Source organism: Vicia villosa, unplaced genomic scaffold, assembly GCF_029867415.1.
Source record: "Vicia villosa cultivar HV-30 ecotype Madison, WI unplaced genomic scaffold, Vvil1.0 ctg.001336F_1_1, whole genome shotgun sequence".
In the NCBI taxonomy this organism is placed as follows: Eukaryota; Viridiplantae; Streptophyta; class Magnoliopsida; order Fabales; family Fabaceae; genus Vicia; species Vicia villosa.
In genome coordinates, this window is record NW_026705579.1 from 356,906 (window position 1) to 363,772 (window position 6,867).

The window sequence follows — 6,867 nt, forward strand, 5'->3', positions numbered from 1 at the left end:
CCTTTGACTTCCTCTTTGAATTTCGTTTATAAATAATATATATTTATTTTGAATGTTATCTTTATCAATTAAAACGTATAGCATCACTGGCTAGGGAAGAGGATATGTTACCATTAGGTCCTGAGTTCAAGCCCTGGGTGTGACATATCTTGTTTTTTTTCTTATCTCGTGCAGATCCAAAGAATCTGGTGCCAACCTGCCATGCACCCTCACGATAGGACCTCACATACTCACCACTGGATGGGTGAATCTGTAGTTCCAAGGATCAATATAATGCAAGACTACCATAGACCTTCACTGCCACGTTCTACAGGATCAGAGCTAAGTTTTAGTTTTATTTTGTTTTGTTTTAAATGTTAAGTAATTTCTTTACTTTTGTTTTTTTTATTTTAAAATATAAGCACTTTTATTTCTTTTCTTCTCAACTTAAAACATTTTTATATAATAAATTTAAGATTAATTTTTTTTTTAATAATTGGTTTTAGTAAATACTTAATTTAGTTTTAATTAATTAAAAAATTAGTTTAATTAAATTAAAAAAACAGAATTAATTAATTTAAAATCAATTTAGGGTTCATAAAATTATTTTAATCATAATTAGGTTGAAAACCAATAATTGATTTTTAGGTTTGTTAATCTGAATTCTTTTATTATAAATCCTCAGGTAGGTGTTGTCCACTAATTCATTTTAAGCTTTGTAAACCTTTAGGTTACAATAAGTTTTCTTAAATAACCCTTTAGGGTTTGCAAACTTTTTGGGTTTATAGATCATACATGCACTAACCTTTTTCTTTCTTTGTTCAAATTTTCAGGATTAATCAAGATTCTCCGATTACGCGCCTTCAATCAAAAAGCTAAGTTCCGATTCTTTTTTTCTTAAAATTAATTTTATTTAATGGTTACATTTGCCTTATAGGTTCAACTAGGGTTTACTTCATCTGTTAAAGAATTCCGCCTACACTCACCTCTATTATTTTTCTCTTAATTTTCAGAGTCAAGCGAGGGTTCGAGGAAGAGCAAGGCTCAAGATAAATTAAATTAATTATTCATCTTTTTTTTCTGGTTTAATTCCCCCATCCCCGCAGGTGTTTATTGTAATAGCGTAGGAATTTATTTTCTGCCTTTAAATTCTGTCATTTTAACTGCGTGGTTAGTAATCTTAGGGAGTGCAAGCCTTTAACAGAAGTAGATAACTAACTATAAGATAAATATTATCTGAATACAATCACGTGATTGGTGCACACACTCACCTTTAGGGTAACCTCTTTTGTTGCCTTGTTGCCTGTTGCCTCTAAATATACTAAATAGTCAAAGTCCCTCGATTCCGAGGATACCTAAAGCAATGTTGCCTTCAAAGTTATTGAAACTCCCTCAATGTTGCCTCGGTAAATGATTTGTCCCTATTGCTAAGGTATCCTCGCATGATGCCTAAAGATATTAAATGACTATTATATCCTTCCCTTAGACTACCTGCCCTCTTTATGGCAAGGGACAGTCTTATGGCGAATGATTACTCGATGACCCGCACATCCAATTGAAAGACTTCCTACCCTTTATGGTATGGATAGATCCTTTCGCCCGAAAAGCTAAAAGAACGATTTTTCAAACTTAGGGTAGTTGCTACTAATTGCTTGCTCTAATTCAAATTACTTTTTACACCTCTTTTCCAAATCAAATTCAAAAAGACTACGCTTATTTACAAGCTAAAGTTCTTCTTCAAAGTTTTTACTTTTCACACCTCCTTTTCAAACATTTCAAACAATACAAAAGTGAGCTAAGCAATTAAGAGCCCATGGATAACCATGGATGCAAAGGGTGCCTTACACCTTCCCTTTGTATAACTTACCCCCCGAACTCAAAATCTTTTTAAAAGGTATTTTCCTGTTCTTTTAGCCTTTCCAATTGGATAAAATAAAAGTCGGTGGCGACTCATGCTATCCGCAACATTTTAAATAAAGTCAGTTCACCGTATTACATACATGTACCTCCAGTTCCATTAAGCGTCCTGACGGCTCCTTGGCCTTTTGCAATGTGGGGTATTGATATGATTGGAGAAATCAAACCTACTTCCTCCAACGGACATCGCTTTATCCTGGTCGCTATTGAATACTTCACAAAGTGGGTAGAAGCAGCTTCATTTGCTTCTGTTACCAAGAATGTGGTGGCCCGGTTTATCAAATACAATCTCATTTGTCGGTACGGCATCCCTGAACGGATTATCACGGACAATGGCACAAATCTAAACAACAGAATGATTACTGAACTTTGCACACAGTTCAAGATCAAGCATCATAATTCCTCTCCATATCGACCAAAGATGAACGGCGCGGTGGAAGCTGCCAACAAGAACATCAAGAAAATCATACAAAAAATGACAGTAACCTACAAAGACTGGCATGAGATGTTGCCTTTTGCTCTTCATGGTTATCGCACATCTGTGCGTACTTCGACAGGGGCAACTCCATTCTCCTTAGTCTATGGTATGGAGGCAGTTCTTCCAATTGAAATTCAGATTCCTTCCCTAAGGATTATGAAAGAAGCCAATCTAGACGAAGACGATTGGATTCAAACACGGTTGGACCAGATAAACTTGATTGATGAGAAAAGGCTCGCAGCTATTTGTCATGGTCAGCTATACCAAAAGCGTATGATCAAAGCCTTCAACAAAAAAGTCAAAAGTCAAGCATACCAAACTGGTGGCTTGGTTGTCAAACGCATCATCTTACCACAAGGTGATCCCAGAGGCAAATGGACTCCCACCTACGAGGGACCATTCATAATCAAGAAAATATTCTCTGGCGGCGCCATGTTGCTTACCACCATGGATGGCGAGGATTTCCCACACCCTGTGAATGCTGACATAGTCAAAAAATACTTCGCTTAAAAAAAAACAAAAAAAAACAGCTCACTAAGTTGAAAACCTGAAAGGGCAACTTAGGCAAAAATGAGCGTCTCGGTGGATTGAAAACCCGAAAGGGCGGTCCAGGCAAAAAATAGAGACTAAACAAATACTATCCCGGTAGGCTGAAAACCTGAAAGGGCAGCCTAGGCAAAAGTTAGGGAATGAAGCATACAACTGTGTTCCGTTCAGCTGCCTACTCACCATCAAGATTCAACACCTCAAAGACACCGATCAGTCCGTTCACTTTCTTCCAACAAGTGAGGGATGAGATGCTCGAGGACAGATTGGCAATAGCAGAGTTGAAACTTGACTGGATCGTTTTCACATAGCTATTTATCTCTATAAATATTTTCCAAAACTTTCTGACAGTTTCCTACTTCTAGGATTGTTGTCTCCCTGTGCTAACCAGCCTATCATGGCTCTTTTTCAAAAATCAATGCAGCTTAGGCTCAAAAATCACCATTTTCACTTTTTCTGTTTAAATACGTAAGCGTCCCAATGATAATTTTGAATGAGCATGTGCATTTGAATATGATTGATGTTTACCAGGAAAAACAGGAATGGCATTCAGGAAATGTCCCAATTATCTGGACATCATCCCATCAGAAGAAAACCACCAAGAGAAACGCATTTCTCAGCAAATTCCTCAAAAAGATTTTCTCTTCAAAAGAAGTCTTATCCCCCAGCAGGTTTGTTCCAGATTACTATCTTCAGAAGGTGTGATCCCCGCACCCGGACTTGGTCAGATAATGCATCGGAGGATTATGCATCTTCCTCATTCCCATTTGAAAGGGCATCAGAACTTCCAGCTACCTTTCATTCTCAAGAGATATTCAAAGATCCTTCAACAGAATACCAGGGTTCTCAAAGAATTTCCCCAGCCGAGGGTACTCAAACAAGACGAAAGATCATCAACGATCACAATATGGTCATATCCAGATGACTAGCGGAAATTTAATTTCCCAAATAGAAGCTTGACATCACATTCATAAATTCATACATTCATACATTCATACATCATACACAACATCACATGCATATTTCTCCAGGAATATCTCACATTTACATGCATCATAAACATTGCATATCATTAACTTGATTTTTCAGGTAGACGGATATCTTCAACAAAGATATTCTCAATCACATGCAGTGTTCATCTGAATTCCATGAACGGTTCTCTCAGATATAATCAAGCCGAAGATTCATTCTGATCACTTACCAACTCAAAAACAGACATCACAGATCTAAAGCGATACCTCAGACGGTTCCAAAACGATCTAGCATCACAGATCAAAGTCGATACCTCAGACGGTTCCAAAACGATCTAGCATTGCAGATCTAAAGCGATACCTCAGACGGTTCCAGAACGATCTAGCATCACAGATCTAAAGCGATACCTCAGACGGTTCCAGAACGATCTAACATTGCAGATCTAAAGCGATACCTCAGACGGTTCCACAATGATCAACTTTCAAAATCTAAAGCGGAAAAAATTTGGACCAGTTCCGTAACGATTATCTTCCAAGACTTAAAGCGGTAACCTTGGACGGTTCCGAAACAGTCAACACAAAGACTTTCAAATCCTTCATCAAGATATAATCAATGGATTCATTCTGATGAACAAACCATCAACACATTTACCAGGTGGCATCTGAAAGCCCATCTCAGGTAATGTTCCAATCTGCCAACAACACTTCGCAGACGACATTCAAATGCAACTTCCAACATCTCTTCTGATCAAGGTAAGTGCAAATTTTCAGGGCATCTAAATATTCAATCATCTTCTACCTTCAGATTTCAGACAATCTCTTCAGGTTTAAGAAGATTGAATAGGGGCAACTGTTATACCCCAAAATTTGCCCGCATCTTTTTTCAAGAAAAACTCCAATCTGAAAATTAAGAGTCTCATATAATCATGGATTTTTATTTCAACAAATATCCTGACATATGAAATACTTAGTTTTTAGAATTTTTCTTATACAGTAATTTGGCTTGCAGTTGAATTTATTCTTACGCAAACGCCAAATACTGTTTATTACTTCACACATGCTATTTATTTATTTACAGATAAATAGTACTGACACAATTGGTGCAGAGTTAAATCTTTTTGCAGGCGCAGAATCAGGAAACTCAGACTGTACTGGTAACAAGTAGATTATTATTATCTTTTGTTTCCCACTAATTTTTGTACTATATTCCATTATTTTCAAAAATCTTTTCAAATCTCTTTTTCAAAAATCAAATCCTAACTTTATTCTCCACATCTCTCTTTTTCCCAACACTATCATACACTTTCTTTCAAATCTTACTTCCACTCAAATTTTCCTTTTGTACGGAATCACATCATTCCCCAACGTCTCTATCCTTCTTTCCATTCTATAAATACCTCCCATTTTCTTCCATAAAATCTCACATCAAATTCTAATTCATCTCTCAAATTTCCACTTCATAATCCATCCTTTCTTCTTCCCCGACAAAATGGCGAAGCGGTGGGAAACGTGTTTTCTTATGGTCATCACCATTGCTACGGTGATCATGTCTTTCTTCTGTCTACATAGCCCGGAACACTGTGGACCTGGGATGCTTATGCTCCCAATCATCTACATGTTACTATTTGTAGCATGGGTTATCAATCGTCATTCTTAAAATTTGCCGTATTTCTTATTTCTTAAATGTACCGTTTATTCGTCGTACTGTTCAATATTGTTAGAACAAGATTTGTTCTGATCAATTATCTTAGTTTTGATGATAACAATAATATGAATTTTGCTTAAGATAATATGGTACTCTAATCCAATGCAATTTCCTTTTCAGGAAATATATAAAGAGTATGCATAATTCAGCGCTCAGAAGCTTTGTCTCAAAGGGTTCAGCATGCAACATCAGAACATGGTCTGGCAAGACATCAGAAGATGGTCGAAGCAGAATCAGAACATGGGTCTATGGAAGCATCAGAAGAACATGAGATCAGAAGCACTGAAGTTCTGATGGTATCACGCACAGAAGCACTTCAAGGTCAGAAGATCAGAAGATGCTATGCACCAAGCTATTTGACTCTGATGATATTCGAACGTTGTATTCACAAACATCAGATCAGAAGGAAGTACAAGTGGCAGGCTACGCTGACTGACAAAAGGAACGTTAAAAGCTATTAAAGGCAACGTCAGTAGACACAGCGTGAACAAGGCTCGAGGTAGTTGACAAAAGCGTATAACATTAAATGCGACGCTGTACGGAACACGCAAAGCATTAAATGCACTCAACGGTCATCTTCTCCAACGCCTATAAATATGAAGTTCTGATGAGAAGCAAGATTAACGAACTCTGAACGAAATTATTCTAAAAGACTTGCTGAAACGCTGTTCAACTCAAAGCTCAGAATCTTCATCTTCATCAAAGCTCACTACATTGCTGTTGTAATATATTAGTGAGATTAAGCTTAAACGTTAAGAGAAATATCACAATTTGTGATTATAGCTTTTAAGAAGCAATTGTAATACTCTTAGAATTGATTACATTAAGTTGTAAGTAACTAGAGTGATCGTGTGGATCAGAATACTCTAGGAAGTCTTAGAGGTTATCTAAGCAGGTTGTAACTAGAGTGATCGTGTGGATCAGAATACTCTAGAAAGTCTTAGAGGGTATCTAAGCAGTTGTTCCTGGAGTGATCAGTGTGTGATCAGAAGACTCTGGAAGACTTAGTTGCTGACTAAGTGGAGAACCATTGTAATCCGTGTGATTAGTGGATTAAATCCTCAGTTGAGGTAAATCATCTCTGTGGGGGTGGACTGGAGTAGTTTAGTTAACAACGAACCAGGATAAAAATAACTGTGCAATTTATTTTATCTGTCAAGTTTTTAAAGCTACACTTATTCAAACCCCCCCTTTCTAAGTGTTTTTCTATCCTTCAATTTGCATCAGAGCGCCGGTTCTAAGGTGCAAGCACTTAACCGTGTTTAGAAAAG